At 35.8% G+C, this 25,308-nt stretch overlaps 1 long non-coding RNA gene across 2 annotated transcripts; it reads left to right on the top strand.

The window, feature by feature from the left end:
• Nucleotides 1-504: 504 nt before the first annotated feature.
• On the top strand, nt 505-21,263 carry LOC116804389. Of its 2 annotated transcripts, none has more exons than XR_004364387.2 (4): nt 505-582; nt 1,153-1,666; nt 1,726-1,810; nt 20,372-21,263. It is a non-coding gene; the product is annotated as an uncharacterized LOC116804389 (long non-coding RNA). The 2 variants fall into 2 exon arrangements; XR_006357570.1 differs by lacking the exon at nt 505-582 and adding an exon at nt 914-1,085.
• Nucleotides 21,264-25,308: the final 4,045 nt, after the last annotated feature.

Genomic DNA, 25,308 nt, shown 5'->3' with positions numbered 1-25,308 from the left:
CACACTTAGATGTAGCAACACTTTTCACACGCGTAAACCGCTACACTTTTTTCATTCAATTGCTTTGCTATTGCTTTTTATGCACTTTGCGTTTAGAAAATTATATTTTATACATTTTTATATTATATGCATATTTATTTATTTATATTCACTAAATTTTCACTTGAAAAAAAAGAAAAAGAAACCGAGCACTTGCATTTGTCAGACCGCCGTTGCTGTCACTTTGCGAGAAACTGTCACGAGATGTGTGCGTGTGTGTATATGTGCACCACAGGGCTGCTTAATAAGCCATTCACACAAAACCAATTCAAATACCAAAAAAATAAAAATGCTGTCAATAAGAAAGTTCTTTATTGATATTTAAATGCGAACTTACTCAAATTAGCAAACAGCTACACTTTTTATATGTAATTTGTTTGAAATTTTACTTCAAATATATTTTAAACATTTTTTTATATTCTTACAAACTAACCAAAAAATCTAGAAAACGCTGAACAACTACCAGAATGAGATCTTTCTTTAGGGCAGCTGTTCGAAAATCTTATAAATGTTTAAATACTTCGCTTACGACTCTACAAAAAGGTACAAGTTCTGTGTTGACGGCAGAAAAATAGCTAAATTGGCAAACGCTGAGAAGCTAATTGCGCACTGTTAATGGCAGCGTTAACATAACAGATCGATTTGCATAATATTGCTGTTAGCTGCGCTGTTAAAAGACTCAGTGCACTAAGTTAGTGAGTACTTAACAGTGATCACTAAAGTGAGCACAGTATGGCTAGCGCTCACTGTTAAAGAGCCACTCAATCATGTCCGCTGCGCCCTAAGCCGATATGTTGTTACACAGTGCTGTTAAATAAATAAAATCTGTTATGATATTCACCCGAAAGTATTTAAAATGAATTTCTAACACTTTCTGTGTAATTGTGTGTGAAAAGGGCAAACAATTGCGCTTATTAAGATTTTTGATCAATTCGAATATTTCTTATTAAGTTATGTGTAAGCAAACACTCGAGCAAGTTTGTTGTCTCGCAGCAGCTGTCTACTTAATACAAAAATTCGCAACCCCAACAAGTTTTATTAACGTTGTGAGATTTTTTTTTTATAGATTTATATCCACAATTCGACTTATAGTATTTTTTTTTATTGAAATAGGAAACTTTGTGCATATTGCATGCATCAAATGGCATAACAACAGCAACAACAACAACAACAACAAGGATAACAAACTTCTTCACTTGCAACATTTTTTATGACAAAGAATGAAATGAGATGAAATTATTGACGGGAGAAAAAAATAACGGAAATCGCTGGCAATAGTCAAAGGAAATAAAAGCGAAATTACTTTTGATAAAGCAACAACAAGAAGAAGCAAATACGAAAGGAAGAAGATGAGCAAGGACTTACACTAAAACTACACATACACACACGCACACACGCACACGCTCACACTCGTAAAAAGGCAGCAGGAAGTTAAATAGAAGAGGGCGTTGATTTGTCACAACTAGAGAATTATGAGAGCTACGATGCGTGGACTGTGCCAGCTGCCTGCAACAACAACAACAACAATAACAACAACAGGAGCAACGACAACAAACACTTCAATTACCGGAAAACGTGTCTGATAATACCTCCCGAGATTTCAGCCCAGCAGCCAACAAGAAAAAAAGTAAATAAAAAGTAATTTTATGATTTGGATTTTTACGGCATTTTTTCCTGTTTTTTCAGCTTCTGTATATAGTTTATACCCTGTAAATAATGAAAGCTTGGATATGTTGAGTTGCTGGGAATATAAAAGAGATCTGAAAACGAGGTAAGCTTGTATTTATTAATTTATTTATTAAAATATTTATAATAAAATATATATTTTTTTAAATTTATTTTTAAAATTTTGTATTTTCCTATATAAAAAAATATATTTATATACATATATATCTATTTATCTTTTGTAATTTTTTGTATATTTTCAGCTATTCTGTAGATTCCACAATTTACTCATTATTATTTATTTATTGTTAGCACGCAAAATTCTTAATTTTAAGATTTCTTTTTATTTTTAGACTCAAATTTAAGCTTTTTAAGTACTTTTGTTTTTGTTTAAGGTTTTTAAAAAATAATGTCTTTTAAGCAATCTTAAGCAGTCTATACACTTACACAGAAAATAATATCCTGTAAAATTGGCTTCAAAATATTTTTAATTTTTCCTAAGCTAAGCTCACCTTACGCTCTTTATATATACCCAGCAAAAAAGCCTTACGAATACTCAAACATCCTTTTTATCTATTCCAAGCTCAGCCTAAACTTGTAAAATATACCCTGTAAAGTTGGCTTTGGAATATTCCAACTAAATCTGAGCTTGCTCTAAGCTTTGCTCTAACTTTCTACAAAATTTATTAGCTGAAATACCCTGTAATATTTCCAATACCTTACTAATAATTTAATATATTCCCAGAGTATCGCTTCGTCGCGCATTTCCCTTAATTCTACACATTCTTTTTGTACCATTTCCAGAATTTATTATTATTAACGACTAGTTTATGGCTAACAGTTTGGCCGGCATTAATATTAATAACCAGTTCCCAAAACATTGTTGTTGGCGCCAAGGAAATCGTCACAGAGAGCCGAAGGAAAAGGCAGAAGTGTTGACATGTTGCCGTCAGGATCTACATGCCAAAGTCCTTCTCCTACCTACAGAGGTGTGTGTGAGTGTGTATGTGTGTGTGTGTGTTTGTGTATGCGAATAGTTTTAATGGGTTATTACCTACAGTTGGCTTTCGTTTCGTCCTGGCTAAGGAAATGCCATAAATGTCCTTTGGTCGTAAAAGGCGAAATGCAATTTCTGCACCTCCAGCCGCGCCCTCTGCCCGAGGAGCCGCTGCACTTAAATTTATATTTTTTATGCGCTACCAAACCCTCGCAGCTCGAATACGGAATGCGGAATATGGAACTAAAAAAGTGTCCTTGTTGTGACTGCCTCGTCGAGGGCTGCGTGTGAAATTATGATAAATGTGCATAAAATCGCATCGCAGGATAACAACCGCATGGCATATCCTGCTGGCTGCCATTGGCTCTGTCTCTGTCTCTGTCCCTCTCTCTCTCTCTCTCTCTCTCTCTCTCTCTCTCTCTGTCTCTGTCTCTGTCTCAGTCTTGCGGCTGCATTTCGTCATTGTTTTGCGGTCGTAAAAAAGTGTGTCCTGCATTGGAATGAAAATTGCAAGGCGGCACGCACAGGACAATGCCAGGACACGGGCGACACTGCCAAATGGCGTTTTTGATTGCATTTTCTTTTAATTAAATTAGCTTCTCTTTTATGCGCTGCTCTGCTTTCTGTACATCAAATTGTGAAACATGCCACTTAGAGGGAGTGTCCTTGCAATTTCTCAGCACTGCAAAAAAAATGCCATAAATTACGTAATTTTACAATTTACAATTATCTGATTTGTGGCAGCAGAAAAAAATAAAATAAAAACAAAGAGGAAGCTAATACTGTACTAGCCTGAGCTATACGAACCGCTGCTGCTGTAATTATTTGTGGCTTCTTGTCTAATATAGAAAACAAAAATTTTTATATATATAGAAAAACAAATTATGTGTATATGCATATGTATATTTAATTTTTCAATCTGAAATTAAAATAGTTCATAGTTTGCATTTTTATTGCAATATGTTTATAAATTCAATACTCTTCTAAAAACCCAACTCAAAAAAATCGATATATATCGATAACTAGCAAACGATTTGTCGCGAAAACCAAGATATGTTTATATGAGCTAAAAAAGGCCTGCAAGAGTATTCAGTCTAGTTTCAACGAGCAGCTTAGGTATCAATAATATATAAACTAATAAAAATTTGAAATATGTTTTTTTTTTATTTTTAAATTTATTTTACATCTGTTTTAGTTTAGTCTTAGCTAACTTCTAAAATAAAAATTACAAAAAAAAAAAAAAAAAAAAATAAATAAATAAAATAAAATAAAATAAATAAATAATAATAACTAAGAAGTCCAATGATTTCTTGTAAACAAAAGAATGTTAACTTTACATTACAATGGGTATACAAGAATTTATATTTCAAACTTGAACAGACTTTTCAGGGTCAGTTAGATCAACTCAGTTCGTCATTCTTACATTTCTATTTCTTCATCTACTCTCTTTAGGAAAAACCTATGCACATAGAAAATTAACCTAATTGATAAGAATCTTACAGGGTATTGGAAAATTAAAGCAATCGTTTGTTTTGGCAATCGCAGCTGAGCATCTTAACTCTGTTATAAAGCCAATATCTTAAATGATTGCAGGCAGACGCCACGTAAATTAATCAAGTCCTAGGACTCCAAATAAACACTTGAGACTGCTCAGCTGCCCACCTGCCTAACTACCTGCCTGACTGCCTGACTGCCTGCCTGCTTACACGTATTTTCCATTTCCGTTCAAAGGACAAATAGGCCAAGACGCAGTTCTCGACCAAGGTCCAAGGTCCAAGCTCCAAGTTGCTGGGCATTTGCGGAAATTGCAAAATTTCTGCACCGTAATAAGATGAAATTAAGTTTGCACACAAAGCAAATAAGCAAAGGCCCCCACCTGAGATTGCACAAATATCGAAAGTCTTGTCCATCTACACACACACACACACACACACACACACACACACACACATTCGCTCGGGCGGCAAATGAACCACTAATTGCGTGCCGAAATGCAATTTAGTGAACTTTGCCCCGTTCAAACGCCCAAAAGTAAACACAAACAGACGTCCAAGTGTGTGTGTATGTGTGTGTTCGTGCGTGTGTGTGTTTTTAGCTGACCAAAGGCCTGCCTGCCACAATCAAATTGAAAATTAAGCAAAAGTCTTGAGCAGCGGCAAACAAAGCGTGGCTGCCACACGAATTTACATTGATAATGCCGCCCCAGCCTCACAGGCTTAAGCACGGATTTTAATCCTTTCAGCTCTTACTTTTCAGGTTGGTTTTTTTAATTTACCCTGTAATGCACTGCAAATGGGTATATTGAGAGTTGGAGTCGATCAAGCCATGTACTCTGTCTGTATTTTTTTCTGCCTGCCCTTCCTCATGAATGTATTCATTTGATAAACTACCAAAGGTTACAATTTGCAGTACGAATAGCCGATTTTTAGCTAGCTAATCTATTTACTAATAACTCATTCGATTTCCTAGTTATCGATCTGTATTTTTCTTTTGTGTCTGTCCTTCCTCTATGCCTATATATGCCATACTCTATGCCTTCCTTATGCCTATATAAACAACTAAAGTTAATGGACTTGAAATTTTAATAATATATTTATGTTTATATTATCTATTTTCCGATAACTTATTCAATTTCCCAATTATCGATCTATATTATCCTTTTGTCTGTTTGTCCTTCTATGCCTGTTCTAGTTTTTAAAGAAATATATTTGAAGACTTGAAATTCAATTAATGTATTTCTGTAGGCTTCACCTATATTCTGATAACTTATTCGATTTCCCGGTTATCGAGCTGCATTTGCTCTCTGCCTATCTATCCGTCAGTATATAAACTATAAAACTAGAGACCTGTACTTTAATGAACATATTTTCTATTCTCTGTTAACTCAGGTTTATACTGTTTGGTATCGCTTTCCTGGCTTTGTATATAAGCACAGGCTCTCCTTAAGGTACTTTGGAAATATCCTTCTAGTGTCTGTATGTTTACCAATTCTTACATGATTAACAAAATTCTGTCCAGAGTATCTCCCAGTCGAGCACTACCGCCTGCTATTGCCAGTGTTTTTTGTTGTTGCTTAGTGTTGACATTGATAAATTACTTGGCATTTGTTTAAAGCGTGATTTATCGCACCCCGTGTCCTTGCGCTTGGCGTCCCGTTGGATGCGTCGCATTGACACGTGTCCTGCCTTTTTGTCTGATTTTTAATTAAATGCAAACAGAAATGACCATTTGATAAGCCTTGCGCCGGCAGTTGGGGCTTTCGGGGCCCTCTGAGAGTGCTCGAACCGAAATTTGCCACACAGTTTTTCCACACTCATATTTAAAACGCATCCAACTGCATGTGGCATTAATTTTTATAGACTTGACTGCATTCATGAAAATTCATTGCCTTCGCCCTTCGGTGCATCTGGCTCCAATTGCAGCGCCATTGCCATCTCCACTGCGGTCCTTCATAGGCCGTTGCACTCCTGCGGCCCAACAATTTTCAACTTAATGATGTTGCCAAATGCATTGGCAAATATGTTGCACATGTTTCGCATGCTTCTCACGCAAACTCTCAGCCGGACATAAAATTTGCTGTACGATGCACTTGCGATGCTCTGCCTGAAGTCATTCAATGTGGGAACTTTAATAAACAGGATCTTCAGGGGTCAAGGAATTATTGTAGGATACGTTTTACTATCGATGTTTGGCTGCACGTAATGATTGATGATGTTTGATGTGATTGATGCTGATTGACTGATTTATGATTCTTGTATAACTAATATTGACTGAGTAACTGACCATGGCTGATGATTGATTGACTGATCATTATTGATTGAATGATAGACTGATGATGATTGACTGATAATGATTAGTTGGCTGATGATGATTGACTGACTGGTGATGAATGATTGACTGATGATTATTAATTAACTGATCATGATTAATTGGGTGATCATGATTGAATGACTGATGACGATTGATTGACTAACGATGATTGATTTGCTCATGGTGATTGATTGCCTGGTGATGAATGATTGGCTGATGATGATTAATTGACTGATCATGATTAATTGGGTGATCATGATTGAATGACTGATGACGATTGATTGACTGACGATGATTGATTTACTCATGGTGATTGATTGACTGGTAATGACTTATTTTTGATTGGCATGATGATTCTGATGATTGATTGATTGATTGATAATGCTTGATTGGCTTATAATGATTTATTGGCTGATGATGATTGACTGACTGATGTTTGATTTACAGATGATGGTTCAGAGGCTGATGATGGTTGACAGACTAATAATGACGATTATAATTGAGTGACCGATGCTGATTGACTGATTAACGCTCAACTGACTGTTGATGATTGATAATTATGGAGTGATTGATTATGGTAATTGAGTTAATGGTCATCAACTACTAAATAATTCCAGTTTGGTCAATCATGAGCGACTCTTCAATCACTCAATCATGACTGCCATAGCTATGTCTTTTATGCCATCGTCACACTCATACATAGCTATCAAACCCATAAGTGATAATTGCATCGAAATGCCCTAAGCTAGAGTATTTATACTATTGACCGGTTGTTGTGGTCAGCTCCCGCAGGACCCACGCCCCGATCCCCCTCTGCCCATTCGGCATTTCCCCCTATTTGCAATATGTTTATGTGTAATTTTCAAATAAAGGTTTAAATGTTTTTGGCAAACAATTGCAGGGACGCAACACCGTTGCCACACCCGCAACCCGCTCCCGTCCCCGCACCAAGAGTGCCTGTCTCAGTTCCGTTTCGCATTTTGAAGCGCTTCACTTATTTTGTTTATGGCTTTTTGCATATTTGCAAATGTGTTACATTGCGGTTATTTGTGCGTTCGATTTTGGTCATTGATATTGGCGGTGACCGGGCCCGGCTTTTGGTCTGGCTTTTATTTGGTTTTATGTATTTTGTATTTGTTGCTGCCTCGCTGTTGTAGCTGTCGAAGCACTGTTGAGTGCTTGTAATCAACATGGTTGCGGTTGGGTCATTGCTTTTTCCATGATTATAATACTCTAACAGAAAGGTAAACTAATTTTCTCGGGCAAAAATGAAACAACTGCAATGGAATAAATGTGATCCACAATTGTGCAAAGAGCGAAGCTGATATTTCCATCTCTCTCTCACTCTTACTGCCTGCCTGCCCACCAGTGTTGCCAGGTTTTGAGACATAAAAATAGCAAAATCGTCTCTAAAAAATAGCTGAAAATAGCTAAACAAATTTTAAAATAGCTTACAAAATAGCTGAAACCTTTACTTTAAATTTTATTTTTAAATGTTATTTAATAATGTTACAATTTGGTCCACATCCAAATCATCATCAGAATTATATTTTTGATTAACTGGAATCATTTTTAAATATTTGGAAGGCACGGTATAATCATGGCAGCATTTGCCATAGCTGCGCAAGAAGAATTAGCGATGGTATAAATTCACAACTAGTGATGGTATAAGTACGACAAAGTCGTGGTGGTAGTATCGCGCAGATCATTACGTACAATTTGGAACTTAATCGAAAAATGTTTTTTTTTTTTTTTTGCTTTAAATACTAAAATCAAATTCAAAATATTCGTTTGTAAAATAGCTAAATTTATAGCTAATAGCATTTTCAAAATTTTCATAGCATTTAGGGTTCAAAAATAGCTAAAAATGCTATTAAATAGCTAATCTGGCAACACTGCTGCCCACAGGCCATAAGCGTATTCATTGTAGATGCTATTTCTTATTTGCACTCTAACTACAGCAAGTATGTTGCCATGTGGATCCTAATTCATTTGCAAGTTCCACAGATGCTCTCTTTATGATCCCGCTATCCAAATAAGCTTTGTATGAGTGCGTCTCAGCCTCGAGCTTATTAGTCTGTGCTTTCAGTGTGTTAGTGTCAGTGTGAGAGAATTTTTGATTTGCAGTCGGTGCGAGTGAGACAGACAAACAAGCTTGTATAAGTCTACTGCGCAGCCCACAATCATATGAACGAAATTGAGACTGCGCGGCAGAGTAATTGTGTGAGAATTTTAAAGACTTTCGCTCTCTTCACGATGCCGTAATGTAAAGCTCACTCTGCATTGCAAATCGAATGCAATCTAGCAGTTAGAGCGAGAAGGGACTAGTGTGTGGGAGAAGAGTGGGTGACTTAGAGCTTGTCTTTGTCTTCTGTACGCCCTTCACATTAGACACTTTCACGATTATTTCATCCATCTGCCTGCGTACTTCTAAGCAAAGGGTATTTAGCATTCGCCGTGTCATGCTTGAAATATGTTTGATTTGCCAGACAAGAGATTGGAATGTGGTACAAAAAAAAAAAAAAAAAAAACCCTGTCAGTTGACCACTAACGAGGCCTAAAATCTAATTTAATTAGTATATTTGCCAGCTTTATAACTTGCGCAGAAACTGGAAATGTTAACAATGAGAGATAGAGAGAGGGAGAGGGAGAGAGATATAGCAAATGGGACTTAGTTAAGGTTTATTAAATAGCATTTAAAGTATTTTAAATGTATATAAACTAAAAGAGGCAATAATTGTATATGCAATATGTATATCTTACTAATATAATACAAATTTTTAAAGCTTATTTTGAGCTATAATATTATTTATAAATATAATTTTAATAATTTAATATTGTTTTTTTTATAAATAAAATGTAGATTTCGATTAGCAGTTATCGCTTATAAGCAGTTGGAGAAGTTGATATAAGAAGTGCATATCTACAGATGTATGTAGGTATGTGTATTACCTAGCTAAATGCCACACTCAGGTATATGCATTAAGTAGATGACGTTGTCTCCTACCTTAACAAAAGCTCAACTAAATTACGTGCCAATCAAGCACTTGGCAAATGACAATGGGCACGACGAGGCGTCTGATAAGGACAAAGCCGGGCGGCGACACGTCAGACGGAAAACCAAAGGACAAACGTAGCACAAACTTATTTGTTTAACAAGACGCTGAGACAACAGCAAGAGGAGTAAGACAATCCTTACACACACACACACACACACCCCAAGTGAGAGAGAGAGCGGGAGAGTGAGGAAGAGGCCAATATGCTGCCTGTCTCTGCTTTGGCAGGCTTGAATGTTTGCTAATTAGCACATATATTCCATGCCCGGCAGGCAGGAAAAACAAGCTGGCGACAGTGTCAACATTTCACGTGCTGGCAACAAGGACTTGCCAGCGTCTGTGGCGGATTAAATTGTTTAATTTTAAATATGCTCTGTCACTTCATTTGTAAGAAAGGCAGAAAGAAGCGCCAGAAGTTTTGGGCCAAGAAAGTTTTGCACGAGGGTAGAGAAAAATCATTAACACGCCGCAAGCCAAGCCAAACGAAAGGATAACAGATTTTTCTGCTAATTTGAGACGTAGTCCTTGGTGCGTGACGACCAGACAGCGAATTGGCATGAAATGGAATGGAAGCCATAGCAGACACTCCACTAAGAGATAGATATCTCCGACTTGAGATCAACTTCTGGCCGGAGTTGGAGTCCAACGTTGTCGTTTTGGTTGAGTGACGAAGCACAGAGATAAGCTCTTAGCCAGGCAGGATGCTGGGGTGGGGGCGGGGCTACTCGCACTCTGGACTGGGGCTCTGCTGGTGTCTGCCAGCTCGAAAAGTTTCTCAATAAATTGCGTTTCTCGGTCGCACGTTGACAGTTTTGCTTAACGCTTCATAATCAGAAAACAAATACGTTGCCATCTAATTGTGTGTCCTGTTCTTAAAGGACTTCGACTTCGGCTTTGACTTCAACTTCGACTTGGAGTTGGCTTTGGTCTTGGCCACAGCTGGCAATTCCGTTCTGGCTTTGGCGATAACTTTTAAATATCCAGCCAGCTCGCCTCGCCTTTTAACGCTTCGCCGATTGCTCACAAGACGAAATTAATTGTTGAGTAATTGAAATTTTATTTATATTAGTGTCCTTTTGCGCGGATTTCCTTTGGACGCGCCGCAGGCGACTTCACCAACTTCCTCCCTCGACTTTCAGCTCAGCTAGTCAAGTGCGTGTAATACACGATTTTCGTTTTTTTTTCTACTCTGTTGTTCGCTTTAGGCTTCAGTGCACGGGGCAAATATCTTAATTTTTTATTCAAATTTGTATTTGGGCCTAGGATGTTTGCCGGAAATCAGTTTCGCTTTGGAAAATCAATTATACGCACTGCTGATGATGTCATTTGAAATTTAAGTAAATAACAAAATTTGGACTTGAAATGTTTAATCAATCGAAGTCAAAAGTTTGGACATTTTCTTAACTGAATTAAGACATTTCAAATAGCTTTTTAAATATCTTAAAATATATCTTGCTTAACTCCATAATGTACAACTATTTCAGGTATATAAAGAGGCAATAGCATTAGCTGGAGGATGATATATAAGAAGGCATTAAATAACTTCCGTATATGGTTTGTGCTATATAAAATTCATCTTCTAAGAGTGGTATAGGTTGCTTAGAGCTGTATGAAATCTATATATCGACATATATGCATATATTATTTATATGTCTGTATACATTTCATTTGTATTTAATTTTCTAAAAATTCAGATATTAAAAAAGAAATGTTTGCCTTATTCATTTATGTATTTATTATCTTGAATTTTTTTTCCAATTTTTTCTTTTGTTTCATGTTTATTATTTACTATTTATTTATATTACTATTTATTGATAATACATATATAAACCTACAATATATTCATTTATAATTTTTTATTAAATTAATTTTGTAATTTATTGATAATACAAATATAATTAATTTTTAAATGTATATATAATTTAATAAGAATTTATAATTTAATAATTTATATTTCTAGGTTTGATATTCATTATTATTTTTATTTATTTATTTTTTATTTTATTATTATTTTATTTCATGTTATTTTATTTTAATTAATTTTTATTTTAATTATAATTTTTTGTTTATTATTATTATAAATGAATTTATTAATCAGTTAGTGTACAATATAAAATTTATTATTATTTATTTATTAAATGAATCAATTGTTTATAAATGTACGTTCTAAAATTATTTATTGTTTATTTTTTATTAATTAATTCAATCATTCATATAAATAAATTCATACTCTTCCTGACATATATTCCGAATATTATTTTTGTATATATTATATTTTTTTCGTTTTTTTTTTTTTTTAATAAATTATTAATATTAAAATAAATTATTAATATTGAATTATTGTCCAATAATATTTTTTATATATTTATATTATAAATTAGTTGTCAGCAGAGTCGATTTTGTTTAGGCTATGTAATATACGTGTTTTAGCATTATCTTTTTGTTATCTCTCTTCATATCATTACGCCTCTAAATAAAATAAATATATTAATGATGAATATACAGGATAGAGTACGAAATGCAATGTAAGCAAGCAAAAGGAAAACTTCTATATATACCAATACTTTTGGCTAAGTAAAGCAAAGCTTTTCTGCTACTGCTGTACTGCTACTGCTATCAGTTTCTACCTTCCAATTATACACATCTGCATATATGGGCAGATATATACATACATACATACATATATGTTTATCTCTCATGAACCCCATTTGGAATCTTTTTGTTAATGCATTTTAATTTAATTTTGCATGGACAACCGCACAGCAGAACGCAAATGGCCAATGCACAAATAAAAAGCCAGCTCAACAATGTTGCCCCCAGTAAAAAAAGAGACAGAGAGAGGGAGGGAGATAGAGTGTTGTGGATGGAGTTGCAAGTAAAGTGGCACTAGAGTCAATAAGAATGCAATGTCGACGTCTGCCAGCCACATAACAAGCTGGACACGACAACTCACAATGGACACGGCTATCAGCAACACTCACACACACACACACGCGCTCACACATACGCACAACATAATTGCCGGACATTTGCAGCAAAATGAGCAAACCAGTTGCCAGATAACCAGAGATCCAGTGCAGTCCAGTCCAGTCCAGCCCCATTCTCAGCCGTTTGTCATATGCAAATCAAATAAGAGTTTTTGGGGCGTGGCGGGTGGGCCGAAGCGATTGCTTGGCAACATTGTTGCGGCAACATGTAGCTGCCCTTTGTTTTTTAGTGTTGGTATTTTTTGTTGTTTTTTTTTCGGTATTTTTAATGCTGCATCAAATTTGCGGCTCCTGCTGCTGCTGCTCCTGCTGCTGCGACTCTTGCTGCTCCTGTTCCTGCTGCTCCTGCTCCTGCTGCTGCTACTCCTGCCTCTGCTGCTGCTGCTGTTGCTGCTGTTGCTCCTGCTCCTGCTGCTGCTGCTGCTGCTGTTGTTGCTCCTGCTCCTGCTGCTGCTGCTGCTACTCCTGCTGCTTCCACTCCTGCCTCTGCTGCTGCTGCTTCTTTGATGGCCCGAATAAACTAACTGCCAGTGGGCACTTGAAGGGACTCGAGAACCATTTGCTTTTATTGGCTGACCACGGCTGACCACAGACAATTGCGTTTACTGCGGTCATCCAGCAACTATATGAAGGAGCAGCAACAGCAGCAGCAACAACAAGCACTAAATGCCGTTAGTTATGCTGGCGTGTGTTACATGTCGTATGCGTAATGTTTTTTAGCTGTTAGCCAATCTAGCTGAGTCTGGGCCATTTCATTTGAAAAGTTGTTATCAAAATAAGTGCAACAATTGTAGACGTGGCCATCAAAATTGCCGCCCAAGCAAATCTCATTAGAATAATGCAAGCACAAGGTGCAAAACTGAGGCAGAAAGAGACAGAGAGGCAGATAGAGGGACAAAGAAAGAGATTCACACAATTGTTGATTAAATTCATTCAAGCCATTTGCATATACATATACTAGATATATGTATATATCTATCTCTCTCTACATTTGTCTGCTTCGCCTTTTATTATGAAACCGCATCGAAATGTCATTTGGCTCGCATTTTGGCCACAAGAATAATGAAGTTGCCCAAGTCTTAAGTCGCCCAACGACAATGGGCCCGGCTCCTGCCAGCGTCTGCTGCTGACAATGGCACTGAGACTTGGTAGGTGTTTGGCTTTGCGGCTACAGTGAAGCCTCTGACTGCAGAAGCCGTCGCTGCACAGGATTAGGTAATGCACTTAGGTGTTCTCTCTGCCATTGTTCTTTTCGTGCGGGTTTTGTTTTGATAATTTAATTGAAATGGCATTGCAATGTTTATTATTTCGACTGTGATTTGTCAAGTTCAACTGGGGGAGGCGAGGGTGGCTTGGCAAGTTTCCAACAGGGAAATAGCTAAATGAAGTTTGGAATTTAAATGACGTACTTGACATATTTATAGCAATTTGCGTATAAATTGAATTGGGTATGCGTTATATATGATTGAAATAACTTGAATGGAACACATTCTGGTAAAAGTTCTATGTGATTCACTTATAGCATCTTACTTAGAAATTGTAGTAGTATAAATTTGGTTAAAATTTTATTGTGATCTTTAAATACTCAACTAGTTCATTGGCGTTGCCTGAGCTATCAGTTGATATAGGTTCAATGTTATTAATTTATAGCAACTTAGCTATAATTTCTATTAGCATAAGTTGAAAAGGGTAAAGTTTGGTAAATCTTAACATTGAAGTTGGATTATGAAAGAATACTGGAAATAGTAATAATAATAAATTTTCAGCAGTAGACTTCTGGCTAGGGCTAAACTAGCTCCCAACCTCCTAAAGAAATACTTGCTGTTGTTTATATGTAGTTGATGTTTTTGGGCACTAGCCTTACGCTAATTCTATCTACAAAAATCCAAAGTTTACTTTAGATATTTAAGGTCCTCTATCCCATACTCTCTCAACTTTATAAATATACAAAAACTTTATGATTTGTTTTATGAATCTTTATATTTCCTACTTTCGCTTCTTTGAAATATTGTGTCTCTCATTACTTTCTCAGTTATCCAACAACTTTTGAAACACACACCTCTATCGTCACATAATCGTAACCGTAACGAGAACCCTTTTGTTTATAGCGAGTCAAAAACTTGAGACGCACATGCCCATTTGATTGCATTAGGCCAACAATGGATCGAGTACTTGGCTAACACATGCGGCACACATCGAATGAAGTTGACGCAAAAACTTTATGGCCAGATGAAGACAAGACACGATGAGACAAGTCGAGACAAGTTGCGAGAGATATTTCGACAGTAGCTAACAGCTTTTTGCCAATTTTAATTGACTTTAGGCAACAGACCGCAGCAACTGTAGTGAAAAGTTTCTCAGGGGCGAGGAAATGGCTCGTTTGACTTTTATTGAATTAAAATAGCAACTGTGCTCAGGACCCCTTAGCTCATCCAGCCTAATTGCTGGCTGTAAGTGAGCACGTGATTATCCAAGAAAAGAAAAACTCTCTGTCAGCACCTCACTTCCGGCCACAAGTTTCATGCTAGTTTTTACCGTAGATAAGTAAGTTTTCTTTTCCTCTTTGGCTTTTCTTTTTATGCTACGAATGGAATGAAAGGGTATATCTGTTTTCTTAAAGGAAGGGAGCAGATAACATAAACTATATATATATTTTTAATTGGAACGACGAGTTAAGTTAATTTAAGACCATCTGTTCGTCCTTTAGTTCTTCTGTCCGTATGCTTGAACACATCGAACTCAGCATGTGTAATATCAAGTGACTTGAAATTTATTTGTATTTTGTGCCTAGCGTGTAGCAGACTCAGATCAACTTGCTTCCTAATAATCGATAACTATTTCCATTTTAATGTTATCAATAAAAATTCTATTAATATTCAGTTTTTAAAATATATTTAGTATATTTTTACTGCAAGAGTCTGAAACTTTTGTTTGCTGTTAAGGATATTTTAGATTTTATCAAATTTCTTAAATTCAACAAATATGTGTTTGAGTTTCCATTTTTCTTTAATTGACAAATATTCCATACAGCACGTAGATCATATGCCAACAATTTTATTAAAATCCGATAACTAACAAAGAAGTTATGGAATAAACCCTTTAGTCAGTTTGTATTCCAATTTTGCAACTGAATTGTGTTTAAATTATTAGCTAGTAACAGCTGATTAACATTTGCTTCTAAGTGCTATAACAGTTACTGAGCTCTGGTTTCAACTACTTTTCTTACAATACATTTAAAACCTCCACTCGCTGCAGGGTACCTTCCAGTCGACCATCCATGACTATTGCTTTCTTACTTGCTTTCTTTACATTTTTACATGTGCGCATTTTTGATGAAGTTGTGTGAGCTTCCTTGTCAGCACATCCATTTGCATATCGTTTACGCTTTAATGTGATTATGGCGTGTGCATATTGAATGCCTTATCCTGTGCCTCTGCCTCTGCCTTTACCTATACCTCTATCTTTCTTTCGGCTGAACTTTTAAAAGTAAATTTTCTTTCTGGGCTTCACAGTTGTGCGGTTAGTTCGCTTGCAAAAGCTAATTGTGTTTCGGTGTTTTTCTTTTGCCTTGCAAACATTAGCAATAATGAATATTTTAAATGCTAGTTAATGGCTTTTACTTTGGCATTTAACTAAAAACGATAACTTTTAGCCTCTGTAACATTGCTACAGCAATTGACCCGTATCGCACCTTACGTAACTCCCAACCTCTAACATCCTCTACTGCTGCTGCTGCTTTTTATAGTGCTCACAATTTACAATAAAATGTATTTACGACTATGTTTTCCAAGTGCTTGAAGTGTCCTGTGCCATGTTTAATGCACCTTTTATTGAACTGAAGAAAAAACAGGAGTTCAATAGACGCCAAACTACCCATGAATACTTAGCTATTGCCATACCATTGACCAATGTCCAAGCGCTGTGCATACCCTGCAAATGTTGGGTGTGTCTGAGAGGGTATATGGGTTTATTGTAGGGGAAGTAGCAGAGTGTGGTTCTAGTTATGGTTGACTATTCATTTTACTGACTGCTAATCTGGCTGTCTCTCTCTCTCTCTCTTCTCTATAAGATCTAGCTTATTTTTGAGGTCTCCCTATTCATAACTCTTTTTCTCATATCTCGAGTTTTAAAAGCACTAGGCGCTTGAAATTTTAAGTATATAATATTAAGAATCAGATTTAACTGAGGAATTAAACATTCCTTTAATAGATCATATTAAATGTACAATACAGCTGATGTCTTTGGCATCGTACGAATAGTTTAAGAGCTAGACACCTTTAACTTGGTATTTGGCCTTATATAAATATTATCCATAATAATTCTCTTCATGACTATATTGATAAATGCTTAAAATTCGATTAGACAAAGCCTTGAAAATAATATGAAGCACTCCCAACACATCTATTTAAAGTATTTTCTAGTCCATCAGTACCAACTCCTAGTTTTTTTTATATGTGCCAAGTAGCCCTTACCATTTCGGTTTTTATTGTCAGCTATTGACTGGCATTCTCTGCCGCAGGAGGACAGTCCTGGTGACAGCGCTGACTATATGTCAGCAACATAATTCACAATTCGCTAGTTTTACGAGTCGCTTCCGTTCATTTCGGGCGATATAAAACGAGAAGCTGCTGCAGCTCCCAGTGGGAATATATGCGAGAGAATATGGGAAACGTATTTTGGGCGCTGGCGACGACGCGCCCGCATCATCAAGTGACCATTGTCCAGTCAGTTCTTTTTTACGGCATCAAGGGTCATCCTTTTGTGCTTAATGGTCGAGGCAGTACACATACAGAGAGAAAAAGATAGAGAGTGGGTGTGGGAGAGAGAGAGAGAGGGGCAGAGCCAGAGGGCGCTTGTCGCTATTCTCCGAGTATTAACCTTATGCGTTACGTCACTTTTTGTCCGTTTTTTTTTTCTGCTCAACTTCGACTCGGCCGTGCAAACATAAGTTATTTATGATCCATCATTGTGCAATATTTGGTAAATCTTACAGACTTTTTACGGCTCGCCTCGCCTCGCAGTTGTTGTTTAACGTTTGGGGGGGTTTTCATTTAACCTCACCAAGTACGGCTGTCAGCGCAGGCCGTGCCATATGTGTGACACTGTAAGATTTATTTCATTTATCTGTATACAAATAATGTTATAAAACCTTCCTCTATTTCTCTGGCATTGATTTGATTTGTCCAGTCGACTAAAATGCCAATGAATTTAAGTGAATTTCGCATCAATTTATTTCGTTCAGTTGGAATAGTTTTAGCAAAGAAATGGGAGACGAAATGGAATGATATATGGTCAGAGGGGTGCTCTGCATAAAGTATATTTAGAACTGACTAGATTAATAACATTGGTACGCTTGAGAGCTATAAAAAATGAAATGAAAATTATTGATAGGGTATGAGAGGTTGGATGGGTTTTATTCACAATCTAATAGCGTTATATTATTTTTCTTATATGTGGTATATATACGGTATATCTCATATATATATATCCGAAATATTTAATGTGTCCTCAATCCTTTGGTTTCCTACATGTCCTATATATCCCATGTAACTATTCGTCCACTATCCTAAATAGCTTATTAACCTAATATTTCGTATAGCCCAATATATCTTATATCCTATAGATCCTATAAATCCTATAAATTTTAATTTAGTATGGCTTGCATCTATGTCTAATATCCTTAAGAGCTTCTGACGACGGACTAGAAATCTCAGCAGTTCTTCTTCTTCAGATCTATGAATAGAGAAGCTTGTAGACGATAAATACAAAAATGACAATTTGTAGCCTCTTTTTAAGCAAGCTTTCCATGAAAAGATAAATGTTTTCTTCAATCTATTATCTTTTTTCGGTCTCAATACTTTTAATGTAGAACTGTGCAGATATCACTAATAAATATTTTCAACCTATACCAAACTAAAACATATCTACTCCCTTTTCATCAGCTTAACTACTTGTAAATGATAAATACCTTCAGCTGAAGCATTACATTAACGAATTTCGCCTGCTATAAAGAGCCATATATCATTTTACGTGCCAGCGGTTAGGTAATTTCAGTAATGTGCTCCGTATTGAGTTGCTCACTCGTCCATTGCACTAAAACGTCAACTGTCTGTCAATGGATAGCTGGAAAATTAATGTTTGCTAGGGCATAAAATGCACACACAATACACATAAAAATGCAACGCAAAAATAACATAAAAAGGCCACCAAAACAGCACAAAAAAAAAAAAAAAAAAAAAAAAGAAATAATAAAAGAGCAGGCAATAAATTGTTGGCGCCCCCTAAAACAAATGTCAAAAAATCGGCAAATATCGAACTATCGCTCAACCAGCAACCCCGTTCGATTAACAACATAATTTCGAGTGTGTGTCATTAATGTGCGCATTATGCCAAAATAATGCAGAAATCATATAATTTATATGCGAGGAAGGGTTGTCCGGTTAGCCAAAGGGTCAGTGCTAGGCAATGGGCCAAAAAAGAAAGCAAAAAAAAAAATGGAATTGGAGGAAGTGAAGGAAAAGTGACCAGGATATAAAAGTGGCCACAGCGAAGGGGTTTAAGAGGCGTGCTGCCCACAGTTTTGTGCCTTTTGTGCGCTCAATGTGAGCATGTGGTCAGAAGTGGAAGTAAAGTAGCCAGAAAGAAGTGTTGTCCGGGACAGGACAAAGGCAAGGGCTAGAAGCAGGAGAAGGAGAACGCAGCTAGTAAAGGGCTGTGGCTGAAGAAAGTTATTTTAGCTTAGTACATAATGAGAAGCTTAATAGCAAATATTAAAAGAAATGCTGTTAGAAATTAAATAAATAAATAATATTATTTATAAACTGATTAAATGTTAAACATAATGCAGTGAGCATTGGGTATTGTGTAATTACTGAACTTATGCCTAAAGCCTTTAAATATTTTATTGACATACTTATACTACGTGATTTGGCAAATATTAACTAGATATAAAAAATACCAAAAGCGCTATTTACTCATACCATTTTAAATTCTACTTGCAAAAATGCTAAGAACAGTTTGAAAGCTAAAAATTTACCTTTTGTTTAGTTAAATGTGAGTGTTCATTTAATCAGCTTATACTAAATACTGAAAATACTAAGACTATACTAAAAATACTAAAAAATACTGTAAATACTAACAATACTTAAAAAATACTAAAAATGCAAAACAAATAAAAACTAAGAGAATGCTAAAGAATAAACTAAATATAGTCCTTAATATAGTTAAATGTGAGTGTTGATGTAATTAGTATATACTAAATACTAAAAATGCTAAAAATTCTAAAAAATACTAAAAATAAAAAAAAAAAATAAGAAAATCCAAAAGACTAGACTAAAAATATAACTTTTATACAGTATATATATATATAAAAGTTATATTTTTAGTCTAGTCTTTTGGATTTTCTTATTTTTTTTTAAATATATATATATATATATATATGAGCGTTGACTTATTCAGTATATATTAAAATTACTAAAAAAATACTAAAAGTACTAAAAATACTAAAAATATTAAAAATACTAGAAATAGAAATACAAAGAATACTAAAAATACTTGTATAACTTAAATAAAATATTCAATTGTCTGATTCTATTTATCTAACAACTGTAGTTCAACATTATTTTAGGACTAGGATTGTTTTGACAGTATTTGTACTAAATGCTTCGGGATATTCTAAAAATTTCTTTTCATGAATATCTATTATTACATACTAAAAATCACTCTCAAAACCTTTAAATATATATTAAACTATTTACAAATTTATAATAAAATAAAAAATAAATTTATATGAAATAAATATATTAAATTTCCCCTAGCTTACCTCACACTCCACTTCAACCGCTAACGAAGCGCTCAACTGTCACAACAACAGTTCCACATGTGAGCAATAATCCTCAGCAGAAACCGCTCAGCGAACTGCGACGCCGGGACATATGCAAAAAGCACAGGACCTCAACGGAAGGATACGCAAAATGGCATAAAAAAGAGAGCATATCTATAAATGTATCTACAGAGCAACAGGAAGCACGTGGAAACGTATGCAAAACACACGATCTTAACCCCTTGTTGCCGCATGCATTTCCTTTGCAGCTCATATGTGAGCATGAGCGAGTGTGTGTGTGTGTGTGCGTGTGTGTGGCGACATGATTTTGATTTAGTGGCACTTTCAAGGCACAAACACTCCACACAACCCACGCATGGCCCGTCGGCCTGCCTATAAATTCAATTTGCGTATTTCTTGATGCAGAAATGCGTCAACGGCAGCCCGGAAACTCGGATAAAAAAGTGAGCAAAGTGGCGTCTGGCAGAGCGACAACTTAATGCACTACCAATTATAACTCAATTTTCATAAATAAGACGACGCACAAAAAAAAAACACAACACGCAGGAGCTGAGAGCCAGGGCTAAAAAGGGGTTTCGGCTTCGATACGCCTTGACAACTTTATGCTTTGATTTTGGTACTGGCAAAAAAAATAAAAATTGAGGGAAATTTATGAAATATGAAACAACCGCATGTGTGTAAACAGTTGGTTGAGTGAGAGTGAAAGGCCATAAAGCAGGCATAGGGGAAGGAGCAGAGGCAGGAGAAGGAGCAGCAACAAAGGCAGAGGTAGAGGTAGGGCAGGAGTCGAAACAGAGTCAGTGGCAAGAGCAGGAGTGTTGGAGGCCTTTGCAACCCCTCAACCCCTCTGCTCGTTAGGTCGTTTAGTGAACCCTTTTCTTTTTTGGGTAAAAACATTGATTTTTATCACCAAAAATCAATTGCATTATTGTGTTGTTGTTTTTTTCCGGGCCAGCTGAAAATCTATAAATATACGATATGTAGCAGCCGTGGATAAATCAATTTTGGCAAGCCTAATGAATTACCAAAACTGAAAATGTATGACAGAGAAGAGTGTAGCAAACCGAGGGGGAAAGTTAATGCATTATTAACGAATATGAAATACACTAAGAGAGGAAGTGAAAGTGAAATAAATTTCAAATAGATTTTAATTAAATGAAATCTTTTTTAAAGACCATTTAAGAAAATATATTTTTTAATTTTATTTATTTATTTAATTTAATTTAAAAATAAAAATAAGAAAATTATTATTAAGAATACAAAAATAATTATTATGTTGTATTCATTATATTACATTATTATAAGTATTTATTGCTGTCAATTAATTTTAGTGGACTAATTTTCGATTGCGTTTTTCATTTATGCTTTTCTTCTTTCCCTTGTTTCCTAAATCTGTCATCAATATTTCAATTAATTTCAAAACTCCGATGAAAAACACTCAAGAAAATTTTATCCAGATAAATTATAAATTAAATTTATAAAAAGCCTTACCTAAGCATCCTTTTAGTCCTATTAAATACCTTCCATTTCTCAAACGTTTTTCGATAAGTAGAAATCAGTAAATGCGCTTTAAAGCACCCTCTCTCTTATTGGATATATCTAATGAGAATTTGCTGCTGTCTGATTAGTGCTTATTGTTGGCCAAACAAAAAACGGGGGCGCGCAGCATGAAAAAGAAGACGCAAGTTGTCATTTGGTCTAAAATGCAACATAAATCATGGGGCAAGTTGAAAATGCCGTGACAGCATAGGTCCTCGCCAGGATGCGCCTGGTGTTTACAGACTGCTGCTGCTGCTGCTGCTGCTGCTGCTACCTACCTAGCTACCCCCACTGCTACTCCAACCCCGGTAGCTACAGCAACACACACATGAATCACTTTATGGCGCAGCGAGTGCAACAAACTGTGATTAATAGCGGCCGCAGACCGAGAGACCCAGAGCTAGACTCGGAACAAAGCCCGAAACAGCAAAAGCTTTGCTAGCTGACAAATTTTCATGAATTTTTTATTAAACATTGAAATCAATTCCATTTTTTATCATTTGTTGTGGGTGGCCCCCATTTCATCAGCTTCCTGCTGCATGTGTGTGTCGCAAAAATTTTAAATTTTCGGCTCTGGATTTTCAGTTTTTTTTTTTCTTCTATTTCTGGTTCTGCTTGGCTTTTAGCGCTGCAGCCGCACGTTTGACTTAACTTGTTGATTTATGGGTTTGCAGCTGTCAGCGGTATCGCCTGTGTGCCTGTGTGCTTCATGCTTCGTCCTTTTTGGCGCTCCTGCTCGTGCAGCATGTGCCTTGTAGCATTGTGTAAAACGCTTGTTAACATTTAGCCCCCACCACACGGGCGAAAATGTTGTGGCAAAAGCATTTGACAGTTTTCAGCGTAAGCAAAGCACAAATATCTACACGCTGTGATTTTTCAACAAAGCGAAGAAAGAGAGAGAGAGAGGGGAGAGGAGAATGTGAAAGAGAGAGCGGAATTTAAATTAGTTGAATTGGTAAGTGCGTAGCAGGAAATGCTTTTTGGCATAGTTTCCCAGCATACGAGTCATAAATCACTTGACATTTCTAACTGTGCTCAAAGAAGTGGATGATGAATTGAACTTGTCATAGCTAAAGTTACAGCCAAATAAGCTTGGCGAATAATAAAAGCTTCAGGCAAATGAGCAAAGGAGTGAATCCAAAACGTGGTTAGAAATGGAGTCTAGATTATGTGAGTGTTTAAGATATGAGTTCATAGTGGGCGAATAAATATTCGAAATTATATGTATATAAAAAATTATTTTGAATGTAAAAAATATATATTTTACATTTTATATATATTCATATATGTATATTTAAAAAATATATATATTTATATTTCTAAAATATATATAATATTTTAATATTTTTTATAATAATGTAAATGAATACATGTCTTCAGATTATATTCAACGTTTAAAAAATAGTAAAAAATACTTCGAATAAAAAATATAAATTGGCAATAATAATATTCATTGATTTAATCTTCACAGAATTTAATAAAAAAAATTATTTTGCACCTAAATAACTGAAGAAAATAATTTTCTTTTAATAAATAAAAAGTTGGTGAGTTGATAATAAATAAAAAAAAAAAATATCCCTATATAAATTCACCACAAAATTTAATAAAAAGATTATTTTGCGTCAGCACATAATATATATAAAATTTTCTATAATTTCATAAAATTACTATACACAGCCAACTCTGTCTGTGCTTAGGAGTTTTCGCCTTTAAAAAGGGTTAACTGCGCATTCACCCTTAACAAATTTTCAATATTTACAATTACTTAGCATTTTAAGTCGCCGCGTCACATCAAAATGACAATTATTTGTCAAGTCATAATCAAATTGAGCCCAATGCGCGATGCGTGGCACAGTTGTACCTAATCCTGTGGCTTTGCATGTGCAGCATGTGACACCAGCAACAACAGAACAAAAAATCTTATATAAAAGGATTGCGTTCGTCAAAGTGACGAGACAGAGTTGAGGCAAAGTCCTGCATTGGGGGGATGTCCTGCTGCCTGCAGGCGTGCGTCAGCCATAAATGTTTATGATTATGGGCAGGCGGCGGAAGATTTACTTAACACATGTGCTGCATTTTTGCATATGATATCAAGCTAGAGATGACAAAAGGGAATGCCCATAATATGAGATGCTAAGCAGGATAAGGGGAATTGCGGAAGTCACAATATTGAAGAGGCTCAGCAAATAGTTGGAATAATTTGAATGTGGGAGATAGAAGTTGAAGCTCTCTTCATGTTAAGTAGATGGCTAGAAGTAGGGTAAAGGAATACCCTTAATATTGAATGATAGCAAGTGAAAGCGGGTTATGGAAGTTAAAAGTTCGAGATAAGGCAAGGCAAATGTTGAAAGTGTTTGACTATGTATATTCAGTAAGAATATTCATACTTTCATCTTAAGTAATGGGCATAGGGAATATCAATAATATTAGATACGAGCAAGTATGAAGCGGGCTATAATCTAGATATGTATATATTTATGTACATATATTTTTATATTCAAGCACACTCCTTTCTCCTCCAGCCAGGACGTTTTCAGATGGAAGTGATAGGAATATCCATTGTATCAGCTCTAGCTTAAAGGGGAGGGTAAGATATTAACATATATAGAACTTAATTATCGTTTACTGAATGATGTTAGGATGAATGATATCTAAATACCCTTATTATCAAATGAAGCCTCAAAGACAAAGCTGAATACAACTCGATATTGTAGCTTCCACAACTTAAGCATTCAAAATTGTTCTGAGCCACATGTCGCAGCTATCGGTTACTCACGCTCTCATCTCTAGCTAGTACAACCCCCAAACTCTCAAACGCTTTTCACTGGCACTGGCAAACGCATAAAAACTTATGTTTATTTGACTTGGCTTTTTCCTGTTCGCGTTAATTGTAAATTTCGCGAATTGCGCCTCCACTCACATGCCTATTTTTTGTGTTGGGGCGCATTCGAGCAACATATTTGACAATTTTGTACTTTATTTTAATCTTTTATACGCGTACGATAAAATTTTACGATATTTGCCAAAGCCCAACAGGGTGGCTGCGGCTTTTCCAAATGCGCGCATATGCCAGCTTTGAAATTATTTTTAATTGGCGAACCTCTCACTCGTCCAGTGAGGATACCGCCACCAGTTAGTACAGTCAGTCTGTATTAAGAACCGCGAGACCCCCCCCCAAAAAAAAAGCTTTCAAATCAAAGCAATTTCGCTTTGATTTGTGCGAATTGCAGTCGAAAAAAAAAAAGTAAATACGTTTCGGCTCAAATTTGGCTTGTGAGATTTATGTAGTTGAAAGATTTATTCGCAGAGAATTTATTGTATGCCTGCGCTGCCACCGAAACTGACCTGACCCTGGACTTCATAGACTTGTTT

This window comes from Drosophila mojavensis, unplaced genomic scaffold, assembly GCF_018153725.1.
Source record: "Drosophila mojavensis isolate 15081-1352.22 unplaced genomic scaffold, ASM1815372v1 contig_74, whole genome shotgun sequence".
Taxonomy (NCBI): Eukaryota; Metazoa; Arthropoda; class Insecta; order Diptera; family Drosophilidae; genus Drosophila; species Drosophila mojavensis.
The sequence above is the reverse complement of the archived record's forward strand: the minus strand, read 5'-3'. Positions and strand labels throughout refer to the sequence as shown.